Source organism: Gorilla gorilla, chromosome 19 (genome assembly GCF_029281585.2).
Source record: "Gorilla gorilla gorilla isolate KB3781 chromosome 19, NHGRI_mGorGor1-v2.1_pri, whole genome shotgun sequence".
Classification (NCBI taxonomy): Eukaryota; Metazoa; Chordata; class Mammalia; order Primates; family Hominidae; genus Gorilla; species Gorilla gorilla.
In genome coordinates this window covers 58,954,748-58,968,266 of record NC_073243.2, presented here as the reverse complement: position 1 = coordinate 58,968,266, position 13,519 = coordinate 58,954,748, and the positions used below count along the sequence as shown (strand labels likewise).

Below are 13,519 nucleotides of genomic sequence, written 5' to 3'. Positions count from 1 at the left end.
ATAGCAGAACTTCAGCCATTTGTCTTGTCTCTTGAAGTCCATCCTTCATGTTACCTCCTTGGCTTATGTACATTATAGGAGTAACTCATAAAGGACAAAGTGCTCACACACTGGTCTCTGTTCCCTACTGTACTTCAAGAGTAGAAGCATAAGTCAGTGCAGCCACAGAAGAGAGCAAAATGACACTAGTATAGATGAAGATAATCACATCCCAAGCCTTGGGGAAATCTATATGTGCATAAAAAGACATACACAAGAAAGTTCTTTGCAGCCTTGTCAATAAAAGCAACAAATTAGACATAACTTAAAGTTTTATTAACTTGAAAACAGATAAATACATCATGATATATTCACATAAGGGAATATTTCTCAGCAGTCAAAACAAATGAATTACTGCTATATCTCTCAACATGAATAAATCTAAAAACATAATGTGGAGTGGAAAAAGTTAGGTATAACACACTTTATACATAGTTTAAAATTGCAAAAAGCACCATAAAATTTATATATGCATAAATATATAGCAAATGCATATGAGAAAATAAGTCCTGATTTAATAATAGTGCTTACTTCCATGAATAGAAGAAAAGGAGTGGATAAAATTGAGGAAAATACAGGCTCACAAATGTATATGTAATGTTTAATTGATTCTTTCAAAATTTTCAAGAAAAAATATTTCATAATATTAAGGTAGTTATGCACAAGAGTGTTATATCCTTAATGTACTTGCTGTATGTTTGAAGCATTGAAATAATAAATACTTATTTAAACAACAACAACAACAACATTTATTTCCAGCCCTGGCCCCAGACCCTACAGCTGCCTAAATGTTGATGCCTAAGAAGAATCAGATTGCCACTTATGAACTCATTTTTAAGGAGGGAGTCATGGTGGCCAAGAAGGATGCCCACATGCCTAAGCACCCAGAGCTGGCAGACAAGAATGGGCCCAATGTTCACTCATGAAGGCCATGCAGTCTCTGAAGTCCCGAGGCTACATGAAGGAACACTTTGCCTGGAGACATTTCTACTGCGACCTCACCAAGGAGGGTATCCAGTATCTCTGTGATTACCTTCACCTGCCCCCAGAGATTGTGCGCAGCCGTCCAGAGACTGGCAGGCCTCGGCCTAAAGGTGTGGAGGGTAAGCAACCTGCAAGACTCACAAGAGGGGAAGCCGACAGAGATACCTGCAGACGGAGTGCTGTGCCCCCTGGTGCCTACAAGAAAGCCGAGGTTGGGGCTGGGTCAACAACCGAATTCCAGTTTAGAGGTGGATTTGGTCGTTGACGTGGTCAACCACCTCAGTAAAATTGGAGAGGATTATTTTGCATTGAATAAACTTACAGAAAAAAAAAAAAAAAACACCTGAAAGCCCAAAGGAAAAAGAATATATTCACAAAAGGTGAGTTAAAGTTATTGAAGTTGAAATAAGACCGGCAGAAGGAAAGGAAAGGAAGTGGAACTGAACAAGATGGACAAGATGGAGGAGGGAGCTTGAGAAAGAGATCCAGAGAAATAGATAAGACCTGAAAGAAAAGATGAACTGGGAAAGTCCCAAGTGATAAAGGGTGAGAATGGAGAAGTCATACCAATTCGAGACAGTGGCTCATGAGTCAAAGGGGAAACAAAATGGAAAACAGAGCTAGCACTGTCTGCAGACCACAATAGGAATATCAGCAAAGACGTATATACATCACTGTAAAGCAAGCAACGTGAAAACATAATTAGTTCCCTTCCTAAGGGTCGATATGTTAGGATAAAGTTAAGGACATTCTAGGAGCCAATTAGCAAAATGCTGCTATTAGAGGCAAGGGTGGCCGGAAGAAAACTATTGTTCTGATTGTTTCTCAAATCTAGTTTAATTGTGCTAGTAGAATGGTGCAGTGATATATGAACTGTAGTAATGGCTCACCCACTTCCACCCTTGTAGGTAAGAGGAGGTAAAAGGCAAGAAGGTTGTCTTTCCATCAGAGCAATGAAAGAAGGCAGGGTGACACAATAATGCACCAATGCATGCCAAGAGATTCTATTGCAACATCAAACAACAGCAGCATCTCTACGCAGAGAAATGGGCCTCCACTGGACATTTAAACCAGGATAATTGATTGTAAATCTATGACTCACCAAAATGTAGAAAATCTTACCTGTCAATGGGAACTAGAAGAATATTACAATAAGCCAGGCTGCCATTTATTAAATGGGAACTTGCTGACAGGTATCATATTTCTATTAGGGAAGGAAAAAAAAAAACACAACCTTCTTGGGAATTTCTATTCATATTACCTGCCTCATCTGACTGTGCACACTTGTTTTTGGCCAGGGAATAGAAAATTTGATATCTTTTCACAGGAGGGTTTCTCTTCTTTAAGTAATCTAGAAAGCAAGATAAGAGAGAAAGAAGCATAGAGAACAAGAGAGAAACAAAGAGTGAATGGCAGAGAGATTGAGAAAATAAATGCCTCCAACCAGAATCAGATCCATCACCAAGAAAATATTGACAACTATTTTTTCATTAAGGAAATCGTAGAAGCTTTTAAACTGCAGACTCTGTTGAATTCTGTAAAAAATCAACTCTGCACTTTCCTTGTCTATCCTTATGTGTCACTAAAAAAGAAGAACTCATTCCATGAGTTGGTTAACTACCCTCAGTGTACCTGTTAATTGACTATTTAGATTAACATTATTTTAGAACAAAGAAATCTGTCTCAAGATTTTTAATATTTTTAAAGTAAATACATAGAATTTGAATAATTTAAGACCTTCAGTGTCAGTCTTTAAAAAACGTAAAAGCATAAGTAAAAATACTTGCGGATAGCCTCTAAAACAGTTTCTTCTTAAGAAGAATAATTAATTATTAAACTTGTCTGTACCAGATTATTTATTTTGGGTTGTTTTGACTCAATTTTGTAGCCATGTTCTCTGCTGTGATAGTCACTTTTTAAACTCTATTTTTAAATGATGTAGCTTCAATTTTGTCCAAATTTATTCTATGCAATGTAGAGGGCATTTGCAGATACCCAGTTCCCTAATGCAGCAGTCATCTTTTCTCCTGGCTTATTTGCTTATTACAAAGGAACAGATGTGATGGGAAAGGTGATGGGGAGTAAACAGTGCAATTGACTCTTTTTAAGTTTTACATTTCAACTAGAAGTTAGTATATTTGATTTCTGCATTAAAATAATGGGATATAGGCCGGGCGCGGTGGCTCACGCCTGTAATCCCAGCACTTTGGGAGGCGGAGGCGGGTGCATCACGAGGTCAGGAGATCGAGACCATCCTGGCTAACACAGCGAAACCCCATCTCCATTAAAAATACAAAAACTTCTCCGTGCGTGGTGGTGGGCGCCTGTAGTCCCAGCTACTCCGGAGGCTGAGGCAGAAGAATGGCGTGAGCCCGGGAAGTGGAGCTTGCAGTGAGCGGAGATTGCGCCACTGCACTCCAGCCTGGGCGACAGAGCGAGAATCCGTCTCAAAAAAAAAAAAAGGGATATAATTTTAATATACCATAACATTTATGTCTAGAAATGCCAAGGCAACAAGTCAAATGGCTCCTCCAAACTAAGTCCTCATTTTAGAAAATCAGAGGACTTTAGAAGTCTATCTCATAGTTCAATTCCCATGTAACGGACATTGTTGACAGATGATATTCTAGACTGAAAATGTGAAGCATGGCCATTTTTTTTAAGAAACGGTTGATTCAATAACTGAAAAAGTCTTACTGCCCTAAAACACTTGCTTTTAGCAATCTTCATTTTATTCCCCTGTATCCTTTTTTTTTTTTTTTTTTTAATCATTATACTTTAAGTCTTGGGATATATGTGCAGAATGTGCAGGTTTTTTATATAGGTATACAGGTGCCATGGTGGTTTGCTGCACCCATCAACCCGTCATCTACATTAGGTATTTCTCCTAATGCTATCCCTCCCCTAGTCCCCCACCCCTCAACAGGCCCTGGTGCGTAACATTCCTCTCCCTGTTCCATGTGTTCTCATTGTTGAACTCCCACTTATGAGTGAGAATCTGTACTTGGGAACAACCTAGTTCAGAACAACTCCTGCTTCTAAGGTCTTGACAGCCCTCAAAATAATTCATGGCTACTTTATTTTCTGTCTCTAGCCTTCCCTACTCTAGGATGCTTATCGTTAACGTTTGTCAGCAGCACCTCATGGACACAATATACAGACCCTCCATTACCCTGATTGTCCGTGTGCCAGACCACTTTTGGCTCACATTCAGGATGGTGGTTAAAATTCCTGAGGTGTAGAGACAGAGAGAGCTTGGCTGAAATCTCGGCTTTGCTACATTTTAGCTCCATGGCTACTGAGAGGGATGTTGATCACCCCAGGCCTCCTTCACTGAACTTCCCCTTGAATTGCCAGTATCTGTATCATTTCCTCCGCAGGAGTGTCCTCAGACTTCAGAAGCCTGTTTTGCCTTTCAATACAAAGAATGGGAAGTACCTAGGAATTTACATGCCCCAGAATGAGCCTTAACAATCACTGTGTTCAGTAAGGGACAACCTCCACACCAGAACTTCTCCGTGCTGATAGACTAAGACTACACTGAGACCTTGAAGCTACATCATTTAAAAATAGAGTAAAAACAAACAAACAAAAAGCCAAAAAACAAACAAAAAAACAAAAAAACAAAACAAAACAAAAACCTGAATATCACAGAAAGAGAACATGGCTACAAAACTGAGTCAAAACAACCCAAAATAAATAATCTGGTACAGACAAGTTTATTAATTATTTTTTTTAAGAAAAAACTGTTCTGGAGGCTATCTGCAAACATTTTTACTTATGCTTTTATGTTTTTTAAAGACTGACACTGAAGCTCTTAAATTATTCAAATTCTATGTATTTACTTTAAAAACATTGAAGATCTTGAGAAAGATCTCTTTGTTCCAAAACAGTGTTAATCTAAATTAAAGAGAAAGATCTCTTTCTCTTTAAAGATCTTTCTCTTTAAACAAAGAGAAAGATCTCTTTGTTCCAAATCAGTGTTAATCTAAATAGTCAATTTACAGATGCATTGAGGGTAGTTAACCAACTCATGGGAAGAGTTCTTATTTTTTAGTGCCGCTTCAGGATAGGCAACGAAAGTGCAGAGTTGATTCAACAGAGTCTGCAGTTTAAAAGCTTCTATGTTTACCTTAGTGAAATAAATAGCTGTCAATATTTTCTTGGTGATGGACCTGATTCTGGTTGGAAACATTTATTTTCTCAATCTTTCTGCCTTTCATTCTCTGTTTCTCCTCCCTGCCCCACTTCTCTCATTTTCCTACTGGTTTCTCCCAGAAGCACTTTCTTAATAAAGCACTTGCCCCAGAATCCTCACCTCTGTTTCTGTTTCAGGGAAACCTGGCCAAAGATGAGAAATTATTATAATCTCTAAATCCCATTTTCCATGACTGTAAATGGGATCAAAATGTATCTACTTCTAGAATTAATTTAGGGAATAAATAAGAAAAAGCACATCGCATGTCAAAGTTTCACGCCTGATGTGAATGCTTACAAAAATGTAACTATTGTTATCAGATTTGCTGGCAGAGATTGAACAGGACATTCAAGATGCATTAAATTCAGGGCTTTTCCTTCTCAAGTTTGGGAGGCCATGTTTCCACTAAGGAAGCCCAAGAATGCTGGCTTCCCTTGAGAGGGCACGGCACTGCGGATGGCCATAGAATTCAAGCTCCCTGCAAAGGTGTTGAAGGACTTGTGCATGGCTGCCAGACACTGCTCAGCAGTCTGTGCTGCTTTCCTTTCTGTTGGCAGTGAGCCAGAAAGCCCAGCTTACCAGCAGCACAATTTTGTTGTCCTCTCTGGGGCATCAAGAGAAGAAGAATGTTTCCTACACAGAACAGAGAAAGTCAAAATCCAGAATACATATCCCAAATATTGATTTCAAAGAGTTCTTGTACAGGTTAAATGTGATATAAATCTATATGCCAAATTAGTATAGAAAAAAATGAGGCTTTATGTTTTTCATGTGGTTCAGTGGACTGCATATTTGAGAGGTGTAACATCGTGCAGCCAATTATGAGATTGATATTCGAAGGTTGCACTCACCCAGCTGCAAAGCTCAATGTGGACTATATAAGCGGCTGAAGGGAACTGGGCAGCAATTTTAATTAATTAGCAATTTAGAGCCTCTCATGCTAAAAGCTACCTTAATGATAAAAAGAGAAATGATATGGGAAGGCAAAAGAATTTGAAACATTCAGCCTGAAACAACAGATGGATTACCAACAGTGAGCTTTTAAGCAGGAACCTATCTTTTACTCAGCCATTACATGCTAGCTATTAATATTTTATGGTTATAAAAATTGTGAATCAGTGAAAATCAACTTAATATTTTGAGTTCATTAAGAGCTTTTTGGCTTCTGAAGAAAATCATTTTAGCTGGACTCTAACATCATTTGCTCTTGAGTAAAAACAACAATCTTCTATTTATTTGTATAATATAGGTCATGGCTCAGAAAATGCTACCCCAAAGCATTTTTGGAGGCCTCAGAAGTAAGAAAGGCATTCTGACCTTCCCATTTTTCTGTGTGAGATCTGACCATAAATTCTGTACCCACCTTGCCTGAAAGTAAGTCATAAGACCCTCATCCCAGACAGGTCCTGTCTTGCAACTGGGGAGAAGGAATGCTACACAGAGAAGCCAAGGAGAATCTGAATACACAGCACTTTCTGGGTTCCCCTTTAATCTACTGCCATTAGAGCATACTCTTTTGTTCAAGCACATTTCTACATGGCTGTCCATTCTTCACCGAATGTAAGCATAGAAATGGAAAGTTTTCCCTGGGTCTTTGGGTCTTCATTTTTGAAGGCTGCTGTGTCACATAAAATTTTGATTAAATAAATTTGTTGCGCTTTTCTATTGTAACCTGTCTGTTATGATAGAGGTGCTGGCTCTATCCCTTTCCCTTATGATGGGTGTGGAAGGATATCACACCTCTCTGCCCCTACATATAGCTAAATCATCATAGTGCTTTATGATTTATAAAGTCTTTTTATACATTATGGTCTCAATCTTCAAATCAAAGATAAAAAAGAGAAAAATTATTACTACCCTCAATATATGTTAGAGATGAAATAAGGTTTTCAGTCCATCCAGGATCATAAAGTAAGTGGTGATGCTGTACTACTGACAGATCCTTTAATTCCAAATTGCATTGTTACCTCACTTCACATCAAATATATATGTGATATAAAACTCTTGTTGATTTTTATACAAGAGAGTCTGCTTCATAAGTTAAAATGATCAAAATATGGAGCAAGGGAAATCAACTTGTTTCTTTTCTCTTATTTATTTATTTTTAGGTTCAAGGAGTACGTGTACAGGTCTGTTATATGAGTATATTGTGTAATGCTGACATTTGGGCTTTTAGTGAACCCATCACACAAATAGTGAATATAGTACCCAATAGCAATGGAACTCAACTTGTTTCTTAATCTCAGCCAGTTCAATTCCTACTAAGTGGTAAATATAATTAATCATCTTCCCTTAAACACTGATTTAAGAGAAATCCCCACCTCTACCTTACTTCCCATTAGACAATAAGGGCTGGAGACATGTCAGTAACATACTCATGGTTTTGATACACAAAGCCTAATTTTTCTTTGGAAATATGTTTCTTACATGAATGAATGAATATGCTCAGGAATGCTCTAGTTACACGAGAGTTATCATCCATGAACAATGCTCAGAAAGATCTTACAATATTGATGAATTTAGAAAATATATACATGGAAATAGCAAGTAAGTGCAAAATCAAATAATACTAGCAATGAGTTTATCAGGATTTCATTCAACAGAGAAATGCCCTGCTAGAGAAGAGTGCATGGAAGCTGTAGGTTATGCTGTCAGTCCTTCATCCACCTATCCTGGTATCGCTTTACCAGTTTTGCTCTCACAGGCTCCCTGTGCTTCCATTCCCAACAGCTAGCACTCATGTGTCTTTGGCAGAGAGAAGCTGGAAATGCATGTGAATGTATGTCCCTCCCGACTAGGCACAGCCTTTAATCAATGCCTAGTAATACCTGGGCTTCTGTCCCTTAATGAGGCAGATCGAATGTAACCAACCTGTCTCCAAAGTTCCCCTTTGAGCCAAAGTGACCCTTCCTGAGACCTCACTCCATCTCATACCCTTACTTCTCACCCAGGCCCCACTTCCTTCCTCCCTTATTTTTTTCTTGACCCTTCCTAAAAAACCACTTTCACAAAAATCCTCTTTTTAGGTATATTTTGGGGGAACCCAATCTAAAAAAAAGAAGATTGAAACTAAGCTTCAAATTTGAGTGTTGCGCCAAAAATTTCATTCCAGGAAGGGGGAAGGTAATGAGCAAAGGCATGGATCTGTGGAGGTTTTGTATTGTTAATGTAGGTGTTAGGAATTGTAGGTGTTGTTAAGGAAAAGCCTTCCTGACAACTAACATGGGTATTGTAGAGACAGGATTATAAGCTTGGGTAATGATATGGTTTGGCTGTGTCCCCACCCAAAATCTCATCTTGAATTATAATCTCCATAATCCCCATAATCCCCATGTGTCAAAAGAGAGGCCAGGTAGAGGTAATTGAATCATGGGGGCAGTTTCCCCCATGCTGTTCTTGTGATAGTGAGTTTTCATGAGATCTGACAGTTTTATAAGTGCTTGATCTGATAGTTTTGTAAGTATTTCATGAGATCTGATGGTTTTATAAGTGTTTTGTAAGTCCTGCATTCATTTCTCCTTCCTGCCCCCTTGTGAAGAAGGTGTCTTGCTTCCCCTTCACCTTCCGCCATGATTGTAAGTTTCCTGAGGCCTCCCCAGCCAGGCTAAACTATGAGTCAATTAAACTTCTTTCCTTTATGAATTACCTAGTCTTGGGCAGTTCTTTATAGCAGTGTGAAAACGAACTAATAATGGTAGGTAGGACAATAGGGCAGAATCATATCAGGTAGGGCATGAAAGAAAAAAGAGATTTGAACTTAATGTGATAAAAAGTGTGCAGTCATGTTGAATTTCCTAGTGGGAGAAGAACGTGAGAAAAGCAGGCAAATCTCAAAACATAGCTAAGGAACTCCAGTCTCTGTAGATGCTATGTGGAAAAAAAAGTTCTATGGTCAAATAAAGTTTGAAAACACTTTTCATCCTACCTGTAGCCCATGGATGATTATCAAATGACCATATACCTATGAAAGGTGGGATCAAAGAGCAGTTTTAATTTTGTTCTTCTAGTTTCTAATTTTTTTGTTTGTTTGTTTTTGAGACAGAGTCTTTCTCTGTCAGCCAGGCTGGAGTGCAATGGAGCGATCTCGGCTCACTGCAACCTCCGCCTCCAGGGTTCAAGTGATTCTCCTGTCTCAGCCTCCCAAGTAGCTGGGATTACAGGCACACACCTTCACACCTGGCTAATTTTTGTATTTTTAGTAGAGACGAGGTTTCACCATGTTGGCCAGGCTGGTCTTTAACTCCTGATCTCAGGTGATCCACCAGCCTAAGCCGGCCTCCCAAAGTGCTGGGAATACAGGCATGAGCCACTGTGCCCAGCCTTCTAGTTTCTAATCTTGTACTCAGGAGTGTACTCCGTGTAGTGTAGTGCTAGTTAATGTGTGATCCACCTGCTCGTAAAGAATTCTGTTTTGCTTTAGAAAGCCTAGCATTGACTAACACATTTGGTCACAGTACATATTGGGAAAGTCATTCTTATTAATATAGTATAGAACTAGTTATTCTGTAAACATACTTTGGGAAATGTTGTTTTAGGAAGCTCCATGAAAGAGGGAGAAACTGGATGGAGGCCAAGCACTTTGTTAGGAGGAGACCAGGCTGGTGGCGAGAGAAATGTAAAGAAAATAAGCATCAGAGACCATCTGCAAAAGCCTTTGGGTATCATGAAAACCTGAATTTTCTAGCCCCACCATAGTGGTATGAGTGACATAAATGGGACTGTTTAGTGGTGCAAATTTCCTCAGACTCCAGTGGCTGCTATCTAATGGAAATAGGAGACTGGAAAGCATATTGGAAAACTGGAAAATTAAAAAATATTAAAAATTGAATGATTCCACCCAAATGGTTATATTATCTAGCATCATTTTAGTAACACTAAAAGGTAGTTTTATTACATTTAAACATTAAAAGCTGACAAAATAATTTTTTTAAAAAAGAAGCTTGTCTGTAGTTTCAGTCTTAAGCTCAAATAACATAAGGGTAAGAGGTTTTGGTATCATTTTCTGGGTAGGCTGAGCCAAGTGTTTTTTCAAATAAATTTTTAGAAAATTGTAATGGGCATATGAAACACCCAGAGATCTTGCAAAAATGTGGATTTTAGTCTAGAAGGTCTGGATGGAGTCTGAGACTTTGCATTTCTCACAAGCTCCCTGGTGATGCAAGGTTGCTGGTCTAATTACTACACTTTGAGCAGCAAGGGGCTCGAAGATAAGGTCCACCTGACTATAAAATGCAGAAACTCAAAATTAGAATTTCGATAGAAATTATTTTTCCTCTGTCAAGCATTTATTGTATTATTTCTCATGCATATTTGTTTGTTTATTTTGTTAGTTTTTTATAATATTCAGTGTCAGCTGAGCAGTTAAGAAGTGATAGGGAGAAATGTGTGTGGGTAAGGGAATTTAAATGAGGTGTAAGACCTGTGGGAGGCTCTAGGGAGGACGAAGGGTCTACTTTCAGAGTTCGGCACCAGTGGGAGGTTCCCATGGCTAATTTACAAGCTTTACAGGGGAAAGGGAACATTTTATCAAGATATATTTTTAACTTCTTTTTTCATTCTATGTTCTTCATTTAACTGTTAATTTTATACATGCTGTGGGCTGAGAAATATGAATAAGGTTTCCCTTTAATAGCAATGTTACCTAAAACCAGCTATACCAGTTTTTAACAGAATCTTCTTTCTCTATCATATTTTGTTATTTCAATAAACTTCACTCTTTAAGGAAGTTTTCCAGTAGTATTTTCTTCATTTTCATGTGCTAGTACCTTCTTAATTCTAAAAGTATAAGCAATAAGATAAAGAGAGAGTATTCTTGCAATTATTTATATTCAGAACACCATGGTAAAAAGAAATAGGCATTTTCATTGGTTTTTAGATATATATTTGTTACTTTCTGGAAACAAAAGGAAGGAAATTTAAATAATAAACCTTTGAGATCTTGGTGGTTCCTGAAATAGCAATGATGAAAACATAAGCTCTACCCTTTTGTTTTTCTTATGATGGTCCTAACATCTAGATCTGTCCATTTTAACCCAGAAGTCCACCTTAAAATTAATAAGGGAGTAATAAAATTAATTGTGCATTTAAAAAGTCTCATGTCACTACAGGATGTTATACATAAAACAAGTTCTCATTTTACTTTAAAATATGACTATACTTTTATTATATATGCAATGTATTTTTCAGAAGATTTATAGGTAAACTTTCCATGATATTATTAGCCAGCCATGGCTTCCTCTATGGATTAAAGAATTAAAATGTTAATGGGAAATTCATGACTCAGGACTGAGAAAACTTCCTTTTTCCTCTGAATGACTGAGTATACATATATATTTGGCTCTTTTCAATATCATGACCCAGAAAATTCATTAGATTTGCATTAACAAAGTGAGCCATGTATGTTAACCTTCTCAGTCTAGAAAAAAAGGTAAGAAAATTAACAACTCTTGAGTATTTCCAACGTCCAGGGAATATTCAAGGCACTTTTACTAAGTCGTCTCATAAAACAGCCAGAGTCTCAGTCTCCACATTAAAGGATTATAGAGTATCTCTAAAGAGTCAGAGTAAAAAGAGTCAGAGTAAAACCACTGTAAAACATTCTCGTTCAAAGAATACAGTTTATTGTGACAAGTAATTACTGTGTTCCTTACAAGTGAATTGACAACTGGCTAGGGAGTCGAGACCCTGAAAAGGAAGTCCACACAGGATAAGGCTTCACCAGCTCTCCATTCCTAAGACTTGATCATTGCCAGTGGATCTGAGAACTTTGAGTTGACTGAGGCCTCCATTTCCCTCCAAGAGAATATTGTATTTTATGTTTACATTTCTTATATCTAAAGGCAAATGAAGGAGACACAGATCCCTGCCTTAGTTAGAATGCATCTTTAATACTTGACTTAGGTTTGCAAGTCTTCTGCTCATAAACACTTCATATTGAAGCAGCTCAGTCTTTAATTATAAAAAGGAATTAATAACTATAGGAAAATTTTAAAGGCGAGAACTTCATCTAAGGTGGAAAAATTACCCAACTACTGTGAAAATAAATGAAAAATTGAGAATGAGAATAATTTAGCAAAAATAACAGTAAGAAGAAGCAAATAAAAGCATGAGAATATTAATATTGTATCAGGAATTCTGAAAGTCAAAAATCTTATAGACAATGAATCAGTTTACAATCAGTTTACAATCGGTTTACAAATATTACTGTTACTTCCCTTTGGGAATTACTACTGTAATTCACAAAAACAAAAACAAAAACAAACAAAAAAAAACACAGGAAAAAAGCTTTTGTTTGGGAAAACCAAAAGTGAACTTGTGCTTATTTTCCTAATTGCTGTTGACTTTTCCCAGCAGAATCCCATCAGATTGCTGCACTTCAGTCTTGAGCACTCATAGTCTTGTTTTGTGTGCTTTACCGGCAAATGTACATGAAAATCCTTATCATTTTAGATGTTGCTATAATACATACATGCCAAGATGAGTATAATAATGGATTTTTTGGTACAGCTTCAGATAGAGTAGGAAAAAATATTTGCAGTTATGTTAACTTTTTTCCATTTATGAGTAAATTTTAACATTTTGAATTCTCTCCTAATCTGTAAATTATTCTTATTCTGTGTAAATGTTACCTTATCCATCTACTACATTGCTCTTTTTGTCTCACTTTGATTGCTGAAGTTACCTCTAAATTATTTTATATACAAGTCTTCAAATCACAGTCAAAATTTTTTCCTGAAAGACAATATTTGCCACCAATCCCAGAAAATACGTTAGTATTTTCAGTGTATACATCAGTAAAAAGAGAACAATGGCCAAATTATTAAATATGATTAGGGATAAAGACTAAATTAATAATACACCTAGGTGTCACCAGTGTCCCAAAGTGGATACTGGGAAGCACCTATAATTTCATTTAATTCTCATTATAATACCATGAGGTAGATTCTATTGTTATTATTTCATGTTCCCAATGAAAACCTCTTATTTTTACTTTACTTTTAAGAAAACTACTTTTTTCCAAAAAATCATATACCCCTTTTATGTAAAAGAAATCAAGTAATCCATAAAAGAGCAAAGAAGAAAGTAAACTATCTCCAAAATACCACCACCCGAAAACAAAAGTTATTAATGTTTGCTGAAAAATATTCCAGATCTGTCTCTTTGCATGTATACAAATAAAGGTTATTGCTGTATAGTACAGCAACATAGACAAGTAGATAATAGATAAGGATAGATTGATGAATAGATAATATTAGTGAATACACAGAGAGAAGAGAAATAACGGATGGATGGAAATCC

The 13,519-nt window shown here is 37.1% G+C and overlaps 1 pseudogene; it reads left to right on the top strand.

The window, feature by feature from the left end:
• The first annotated feature begins 827 nt into the window (after positions 1 to 827).
• On the top strand, positions 828 to 1,309 carry LOC101129413 (small ribosomal subunit protein eS10-like; annotated as a pseudogene).
• The last annotated feature ends 12,210 nt before the right edge of the window (positions 1,310 to 13,519 follow it).